The 10,149-nt window shown below is 38.9% G+C and overlaps 1 pseudogene; it reads right to left on the minus strand.

Annotated features, from left to right (window-relative positions):
- Positions 1-1,854: 1,854 nt before the first annotated feature.
- LOC123255605 lies at positions 1,855-7,551 on the minus strand (annotated as a pseudogene).
- Between the last annotated feature and the right edge of the window lie 2,598 nt (positions 7,552-10,149).

The following is a 10,149-nucleotide window of genomic DNA, read 5'->3' on the forward strand; positions in this document are numbered from 1 at the left end:
TTCCCTTCCTAAATTTCTGTGGGTTTTTGAAAGGAGGGTGTATCTGGGTGTTAGCTTTCAAACTTGGTAGATTTAGTTTCCCCGTAGTCAAATAGGGCTTACCCTTGTTACAAATTATCTCTTGAATCATTATATCCAACTTTCCTAACCCTATAGGCTACAAAAACTCTTGGGGCTGAGTTAGGCAGGTCCTTTCTCAGTTTCACATTCCTGTCTTCCTCTTCAACCTGAAGCTTTCTCTAGGCGGCTGTTAGAGTTACCTTGTATCCCTCCATCCCTTCCAATTAACCCTAAAACTCAATAAACCCTCTTTGTCACTTAATAAAACCTTTGGCTAGTGCATTAGTTGATTGATAAGAGAGGAAGAAGGGGAGAAAGGAATAATATTGTCTCTGGGTTCTGAAGGGAATTGGAGGTATCCATTTTAGAGTAAATGTAATCTCAATACTTCCTCTGAACTCTTCCTTTGTGAACTTGAGATACTGACTAGAAAGCCCTCTAGTCAGCTTCAAGCCATTGCTGGCTGGCCCTAACCTTTGTCTGTAGAAGTGCCCTTCCTACTTGAAGGGCTGTCTCTGTCTCAAACCTGAGTACCCAGTCTGTGTCTCCCTGTTACAGCTGCCTGCCCCAAATATCTAATCCTTTCCCTTGCAACTCTCTTACCTCTCCTACCACCTCAATTTATCATGTTCCACTATTATACTCTCCTTATCCACTTTACTGCCTTAGGGATCCATAAACCCTTATCCATGGTGCCTTATCCCCTATTCAACCTTACCTTCAGCCTTAATTTCCCTATTACAACCAGTTTATTACCTTACTAGATTTATCCCCCTATAACATGAGAGAGAGAAAGAGAGAGAGAGAGAGATTTCAGCCTTACTAATTTAAGGCAAGATAAGGTCTTGTCCTAATTTCAGCCCAGCATGGTTACTTCCATGCTGTGCTGCTGCTTGCCAAGCACCAGCCCTGAGAGTCAGTGTCTTCAACAGTAGAAGTCTTTTAAACCCCACTGGCTCCTCCCTTTGAGGGGATGTTTTGCAAGTTGATGATGACACTCTACATGATGCAAGGAGACACCAGGGCTAGACTCTGTACTCCAGATCAACCTCCTTTAAATAATATCCTTCACAAAATATGTAGAAAAACTTTTCAATTTAATATAATCAAAATTATCCTTTTTGCATCTCCCAAGGCTTTCTATCTTTTATTTATTCATAAATTTCTTGTCAACCAAAAGTAAGAGAGATAATATGTTCTCTGTTCTAATTTGCTTATAATGTCCCCCTATATGACTCTAACATATATCCATTTTGGTCTTATCATTGTAAATGGTTTAAGACATTGGTCTATATCTAATTTCTGCCAAATTGCTCTCTAATTTTACCAATTTTTAAAATTTTTTTAAACCCTTAACTTCTGTGTATTGGCTCCTAGGTGGAAGAGTGGTAAGGGTGGGCAATGGGGGTCAAGTGACTTGCCCAGGGTCACACAGCTGGGAAGTGTCTGAGGCCAGATTTGAACCTGGGACCTCCCATCTCTAGGCCTGACTCTCAATCAACAATTTTTACCAAATAATGAATTCTTTTCTCTTTTTTGACACTAAAATCCATTTATTTTTTCATTGTGTGAAATAAGTAGGAAAAAAAACAAGTAAAAATACATTTCATTTTAAAAGTCATTGAAAAGACATTTAAGTTGATTTGGGAATGATCTTTTTTTCTGCTTTTGTCTTTTTGTTCAGGGATGGTTGGGGGCTCACTTCATAATTTTCCCTATTTTCTTGTGAGTAATAAATAACTTTCATTTTGACTTCTTGGAGTCTTCTCTAAGGCTCTGACTTTGAGAGAGGAATTACTTTCTTTTGGGACTTTTTGGGGGTTGGATCCTAGGCTTCTTATCTTTGCCAAAAGTTAGAGTAGTTTTCAACTCTGGGGAACTTTTGTTCATCTGTTTCTGAGTCTCCAGAGCCATGAGGGCCTTTTTCTTTTTACCAAGAGTTTTAGCTCATGATGTTTCAGAACTGAGGCTCTTTCATGTAGACTCCTCAATTAAGATTACTTTCTGAAGTTCTGGGGACTTTTGAAATGTTCCTAGAACAAGAACTACCTGTGGAATCTCATCCTTACAGTAAAACCAGTCTACTTTCTTCTCCTTTGCTGCCCCAAGTTTATGACTCTTGTTAAATTAAAATCCATATACAATTCTCCAAGTGTTATATTTTTATTTTTTTTCATTTTTTAACCCTTAACTTCTGTGTATTGGCTCCTAGGTGGAAGAGTGGTAAGGGTGGGCAATGGGGGTCAAGTGACTTGCCCAGAGTCACACAGCTGGGAAGTATCTGAGGCCAGTTTTGAACCTAGGACCTCCCATCTCTAGGCCTGGCTCTCAATCCACTGAGCTACCCAGCTGCCCCTTATATTTTTATAAGATTTATTAATAATAACTTGAAGAGAGAGAGAGAGAAAGAGAGAGCACGAAAAGGCAGAGTTACAGCAACTTATCTTCAAAGCGTAAGGATGCAATGTGGGGATGAAAAAAGAAAGGGATGTTTGGAAATGACGTCCAAGGGTACAAAATTCTATTTACACACCATCCAAACCACATTCACTTTCAGATCTCACTGTAGTTTGGGCAGACTTGAAAGCCACTTTTTTGCCAAGTTTTTTTTTCTCACTTTTCCAAGGAGAATCCAAATGGGAATCAGATGAAGGAAAGATTGGAATGGAAAGAGATTTTCCAGTTTTTAGCTGTAGAAATTTTGCACTAATGCACATCTCTGGCAACTTCTCTGAAAGCACATCTATAGCAGCAACAATATTTTCCACAAGGTAATCTACAGGTACTCCAATGTGACCAATATGTGTTGTACAATATGTGACTGAATATTTTCTACACTTCAAATTCCTCATCTGTGAAAGGAAGGGGTTGGAGTAGATGATCCAAGGTCACTTCCCATTCTTCACCTATGAATTGAAACTGCTTTGATTAGTGATAATTAGTGTGGTTCCCTGGACTATTGATGGGTTGTGACAAAATTCAGTGAGAGAGATTGACTGCTAAAGGTAGTTGCTTTCTAAAAACAAAAAGTTTTCCCAAGTGTGAAAATAAAAGTCATGTAATCTTTTGATCAGCAAGGAAAAGGTCAAAACTACTCAGGAAGGCACTGCATGATTTTATAAATTTTGAATTGATATTTTAATCTTGTGAAAAGGATGATCTCAGAAATGTTTATAATCCCTTTCTTTTTAATAAGCTATTTATAGAAAATTTCCATCTCTTCTGAAGTTAAATTGAGGTCATCCTTGGTGTTGTGAGGAAGATTAGATTAGTTAGTAATTAAGAATTAAGGTTTACCTTGCAGGAAGGAGCTGGAGCTGGGAATTCCAAGATGGAATTAAGGAGCAGGAAGAAGTGACTTGTGCTCTGAGAGGGACCCCATTAGGGGTTAGCACAAACTGTGGTTAGCCCTGGGAGATCTCAGAGGTAAAGGATACCCTGCATCCTGATTTCCCTGGGATCCTGTGTGGTGGTGGCATCTAGTAAAGAGGAAAAGATCTACAGTGCAGTACCAAGGGAAGAGAAGTTTGGGATCTGGTGGACAGTGTCTCAAGCACACCCTTTCAACTTGATACCTGAGACCACCTTGGCTCTTGGCATCCAGAGATCATCAGTGGATTACAGTGAGAACCCCAAAGCCATATCAGCCCTTAGCTATGCTGCTCAAGCCTGGCAGGACCAGGTCTGAGGCAGTCACCCAGAGACTCCATTACAGCTCCTTGGGCCCTGCCTGTTTGAATCACTAGATTAGTGTAGGGAAAATCCTCCCCTTTCCCTGTGTTTTTTGTCTTTATGTTTTAAGGTTTTAGAATAGAAATCCCTATCCCACCTTTTAGTTGCACATAATTAAAACCAGTTAATCCCTTTTACCTTGCCTGCTTGTTTCTAGACTCTGGCCTAGGGGAAGCTATGTGAAAGTTAAAACCAACTGCCATTCTTGTGTGAATCCAGTAAACTCTGGTCTTTCCATCCTGGTCCAGTCTTTCCTAAATCCCAGTGTGTGTACCCACGATCACTTAGTTTTATTATAATATCCCTGGTGCCCCCCATTACCTATATTTTCTACATTGGTAAATAAACAAATATCTTTTAAATCAGGTCTCATACCATGTAGCAAAGTTATGAATTGTCTAAATGGAATTAGCTCTAGCCCATTCATAGTCAAAACTCTACTAATCCTAGGCATCTAGATTATATCATCAGCACCTCCCTCAATGGGGAGGGGAGATAAGCTAATCACATGTGACAATAAGTATCAAATCAAGAACAAGGGACTTCCCTTTGGGCAGTCCAAATCAGTGTAGAGGCTGCCATTTGTCCACTTGAATTAGAGGTGGGCCCACAGGAAATGACGAGACACTATCTCTTCAAATATGTGAGTTATGAGCTATTGAGAGAGTTCCGGCTTTGGACTTGGTGCTGAAGGTGCTCGGCTGAGACCTCAGAATGCTTCTACTCTGAATTGTCACGTAGGTAAGTTAGGCTAACTTCCTTGGCCTTCCTTGGCATTTCCAAACTCTGCCTTAAGTAGGCTTATACCCTCTCTGATTTCTAAGGTCTTGTGGCTTGTAGCCTAGTTGAATTAGCCTTTTAACCCTCTCTCTCCATCCAGGCCTCTTAAGGCCTGGACTAGCCTCTCCCTCTCTCTATTTCCCTACCTTTTACCTTCCTAATTGTAAATAAATTACCTTAAACCCGATCCTGACTTGCGTCTATTTAATTATGGAATCAATCTGAATTATTGATTCCTGGCGGCCACACTTTAAATATATATCTATAAAATACCTAGAAAACCTTCCTCTTACAGAATGGATGCAAAATGAGATGAACAGAACCAGGAGATCACTATATATAACAATAGCAATATTAGATGATAAGCAAAATCTGATTTCTGTTTGGGAGAATTTCCATAAAGTAACCAACAAAAACATATTTTCATCCTCACTCATAAGCAGAGGATGAACAGTTGGCTTGGTCTTTCTATAACTCAACAAATCTTCTGTTGCTTTTTTAATCTCCTTCTGTAACATGAGCTCAGGCTTCTTATCAACCATACCACCCTTTTTCCTAGACTGCAAGATACCCACAGTCCTACACATAAAGGTGGGAATGGGCAGCACCCCGCCAACCAAATAGTAAATTCTTATTTCAAAAACATGGATTTACACTTTTGTCTGTATAGTTAGAAATGTTGTACCCCGGGACGATATTCCACAGAATTCCTTTAGTATTTCCCAGATTTTCTTTCCTCTCTCCACAACTTTGCATCCTCACATTTTATAAATAGTTGTGGGTAATTGAGTTTCACTCTCTGTCTTGCTGGAACAGCCCCACGTGTGTGGTCTGGAAGCTTCTTTCTTTACTGAGGCTATTCATTTCCTTTTACTTCAAGTTATTTTTAATAAAATTTATAAAATATACTTGGAGCATTTGGATATTAATTTTTTAATCTTACATATTTGACTACCATTTAGGAATATGAATTTTCAAAAAAAATTTTTTACTCAGCTGCTCAGTAAGTATAATGAGTTTTCCCAGGTAGTGGGGCCCCACCCCATCAGGAAAGCAAAGAGCTGGGGTTGCTGGCTCTCTCTGTGGCTCTACATTCTCCCATCCTGTGGCCATTCCTGCTCCTGCCACTCTAGCTGCTTCAGACCACTGCCTGCTATAGCACCTACTTGGTAAGCTGCCACAACCTCAGCCCAGCAGGGCTCTGGAGAAACCCTGGTCTCTGTCTTTTCAACCTACCTACCACAAGAGCCAAGAACTGAGGTTGCCTCTTCTCTCTGCAGTCCTGTGCTCTCCCAGCCCAACTGTCTGTGCTCCTTCCCCTGCTGGGTGGTCCCTGCCCAGCCTACAGCCTCCTACAGCCTGAGATCATACCAGCTGTTATGAACCTGCCATAGACCAATAATCCCCTTGGTCATCTCCCTTCCAGCCCCCACTTCACTCTCAAGTGGTAAGCAGAGTGCCTTAACCCAGCCCCCTTCCAACATTTTGGTTTCTGACACCACAAAACCCTGCCCCCTTTCCCACAATTCCCTCTCCACCACCAACATTTTTGTTCTCCTCCACCCATTGTAGGTCAGTCTCTTCACCACTAGAGGCCAGTATTAAGAAATCTGTTTTTTTTTTCCCTTCTCCTGAGTTGCAGTGCTGCTTTTCTACCACTGGAGAGCAGCAGCAATAAAAAAATTTTTTTTTAAATTAAAATAATTAAAAAGATTTTTTTGCAAACAAAACCCAATAAATCATATAACATTGTATAAAATAAAATGAAATAAAATAAAATACCCTTACCCCTTACCCTATCCCCACACATAATAATGATAAAATTAAAATTAAAAATATAAAAATATGCAATAGATAAAATATATTGAAAATTATTTTCTTTTCCCCTTTCCTTTAATCTAATCTTCTAATTACAATGCTGAACAGCATGAATGCTACTCTGCAAGAAAGCCTTCTTGTTTTTCACCCAATTGGGAACCTTTCAGGTTTCAGAATGCCTCCTTATTCTTATGTTGCTAGGAAATTTTCCACAGGCCTCCCTGTGGAAAATGCAGACTAAAATACAGGCCAACGTGCAAATTCAATTGGACAATTTCAAGCACTCCTTGCATGGTCCAATGGAAAAGGATTCCATGCAAAAAATGTCTGACTTTTGCAAGCCCATTCCTAAAATACCAAGAGAGGAAAATTCTATTTCTCCTGAAATAGAGATGGAAGACCCCTCTCCTATGTCTCAGGTGTAGAAACTCCTTTCTTGTACTCTGCAACTCCTGGCTAACACTCCCTCCCTTGCTGCTTCTCCTGACACCCCTTCTTCCCCTGACCCTTGTCCCACCCCATGACCAACCCCAACCCCAAGGAAACCTCATCCTCCTACCATACCAATTCCTACCCATACTGCCTCAGTATCCACACAGACAACACCTAAGAAACGACAGCTGTTGATCTATACCTATGAAGGCCTTTTCCTCTTAAGGGAAGTGCCCACAATAGGAAACAATGGGAATGTATTAAACTTAAAACACAATACACCTTTCACATCCCAAGATATAAAGGAATTGAAATGTGATACACCTGGTTATGAAGACAAACCTATGTAATGCCCAGAAACCTATTTTAGGACCAGCTGGACCACCCTGTAGCTTCAGTAGCACCACCATGCCTTAGAGGAGTAGCTGCTGTGGCTTTATTAGTAACCAAATCTGCTGATCTAGTATTAGGATACCCTCTGACCATAATGTGCCCACACAAGGTTAGGACATTGTTATTAAGACATAGGACACAGGCATTTCCTGATCAAAGGATTACGAGATACGAGATAGTGCTATTGAATCATGAACATATCACATTAAAATGTTGTGTAGTTCTTAATCCTGCAGCCTTGCTCCTCAATTTGCCAACTTACAGAGAACCTTTACACATTTGTACATCTTTTGTGTCCATTGCTGAGAAACCTCGAAATGATTTACTGGACACCATTTTGGATAATTCAGATTCAATATTATTTACAGTTCTTAGTTTATGAGGGATGGTGTGCATTATACAGAAGCTGTGGTAGTTACCAAATTTGCTAATCTGTGGTCAGCTTCCTTACTCTCGAATGTAAGTGCCCAAAGTGAGGAACTCTTAGCTTTGAAACATGTCTGTATCATTGCAAAGGATAAGAGGGTCATGATTTACATGGACTCCCGTTACACCTTTGGCATATGTCAAGCAATTGGTATGCTATGGCTTCAGAGGGGATTCTTAACATCTGCTGGAAAATGTATTGCCAACATAGACCTTATTACTGAACTTCTTTCTGCCCTACAGCTCCCTGAAGCCATAGCTGTCATTCACTGCTCTGCACACAAATGTGGCACTGACACTGTCTCCAGGGGAAATAACCAAGCAGATATTGCAGCCAAACTAGCAGCCTTGGAAGGACCTGAATTAATTTTGCCACTAACAATTACTAATGATTTGGATCTATCCCTTTCATATAATGACAAGGAAGTAGAAAAATGGAATAAAGAATATAAAGCCAAATAGATTAATGGATTATGGGTGTCATCAGACAGCAAACTCCTGTTCCCTAGAACTTTCTATAACCAGATTAGTCACTCCATTCATAAAGATGGTCATTTCAGCACCCAAGGCATTGTAGACTCTGTTAAAAGAGTATGGATAGCATCTGAAATAACTACAATTGCCACCAAATTTTCCTACCTGTCAGGCCTTTAATCAGCATGCTGTTCATTAAAAAGCCTTTGGTGGATGTCCTCTCGTTTACACATCATTTGAGCATTTAAAAATTGATTTTTTTCTCTATGCCAAAAGCTGGACTGTATAAATTTTCTCTGGTCATAGTTGATCAGCTGTGTTAAACCTTCTAGATAGAGGGTATCAATAACCTCCTTTACATAGAGAAGTCCATTATGCTCGATTGTACCACAGTGTATCAGTCTCTGTGTATAATGTTCTATTGGTTCTGTTCCTTTAACTCTGTATCAATTCCTGGAGGCCTCTCCAGTTTACATGAAATTCCTCCAGTTCATTATTCCTTTGAGCACAATAGCATTCCATCACCAGGATATACCACAATTTGTTCAGCCATTCCCCAATTGAAGGGCATACCCTTGTTTTCTAGATTTTTTTGCCACCACAAAAAGCATGGCTATAAATATTTTTGTACAAGTCTGTTTATCTATGATCTCTTTGGGGTACAAATCCAGCAATGCTATAGCTGGATTGAAAGGCAGACAGTCTTTTATCGCTCTTTGGGCATAGTTCCAAATTGCCATCCAGAATGGTTGGATCAGTTCACAACTCCACCAGCAATGCATTAATGTCCCAATTTTGCCACATCCCCTCCAACATTCATTACTCTCCCCTGTTATCAATTGAGCCAATCTGCTAGGTGTGAGGTAGTACCTCAGAGTTTTGATTTGCAGTTCTCTAATTATTAGATATTTAGAACACTTTCTCATGTGCTTATTGATAGTTTTGATCTCTTTATCTGAAAATTTCCTATTCATGTCCCTTGCCCACTTATCAATTGAGGAATGGATTGATTTTTTGTACAATTGATTTAGCTCCTTGTATATTTGAGTATTTAGACCTTTGTCAGAGTTTTTGTATAAAGATTATTTTCATTTTGGTTGCATTGGTTTTGTTTGAAAAAAATTTTCATGTAATGTAATCAAAATTATTTATTGTACATTTTGTAATTTTTTCTAATTCTTGTTTGGTCTTAAAATATTTCCTTTCCCAAAGATCTGACAAATGTCCTTATTCTGTATTCACCTAATTTGATTATAGTTTCCTTCTTTATATTCAGGTCATTCATTCATTCATTCTGAGTTTATCTTGGTGTAGGATTTCAGATGTTGATCTAAATCTAATCTCTGTCATATTTTTTTCAATTTTCCCAGGAGGTTTTATCAAATAGTGATATTATTTAAAGAGAAATAAAATAAAAATAAAAAATAAATAAAAATAAAAATAAAAATAGGTTGTTTGAACAGCTTGGTTCTGCAGTGTTGGACTTAGATATTCAGAAGGACCTGAGTTTGATTATGGTCTGAAAATGGCTGTGTGATCCTGGTCAAGTCACTTTACTTCTCTCAGCCTGTTTCTCTACCTGTAACTGGCAATAATAATGACCATAGCCTCCCAGGATTTGGGGGATTAAATGAGTTGACACGGCTTTAAAATGCTATAGAAATATCCATTTGATATTTGTTATACACACATACATACTGTGGGGTCACATTTGTATGAGAGGCCTATTTGGATATACAGTGCTTTAATTCATGGAGATTCTTGAGTAGAAAATTCTGTGGATGATGGGGAAAATATTTTTTTTGTGTGTGTTGTATTGATTATAGTTATCAGTCAGTCTACCAAAAGAAGGACAGACTTTAAGAAATGGAAAATTTACAATTCTGATCAAGGAAAACTATAGTAAATTCTTAGACAATGGAGGAATTTTACTTATTAACCATTAAAAATCAATTTGCATATATATGTATATATACATATATATAAACATGTACATTGTGTACACACACTTGCAAAATGCAGTATATATGTAGT

This window comes from Gracilinanus agilis, chromosome 1 (assembly GCF_016433145.1).
Source record: "Gracilinanus agilis isolate LMUSP501 chromosome 1, AgileGrace, whole genome shotgun sequence".
In the NCBI taxonomy this organism is placed as follows: domain Eukaryota; kingdom Metazoa; phylum Chordata; class Mammalia; order Didelphimorphia; family Didelphidae; genus Gracilinanus; species Gracilinanus agilis.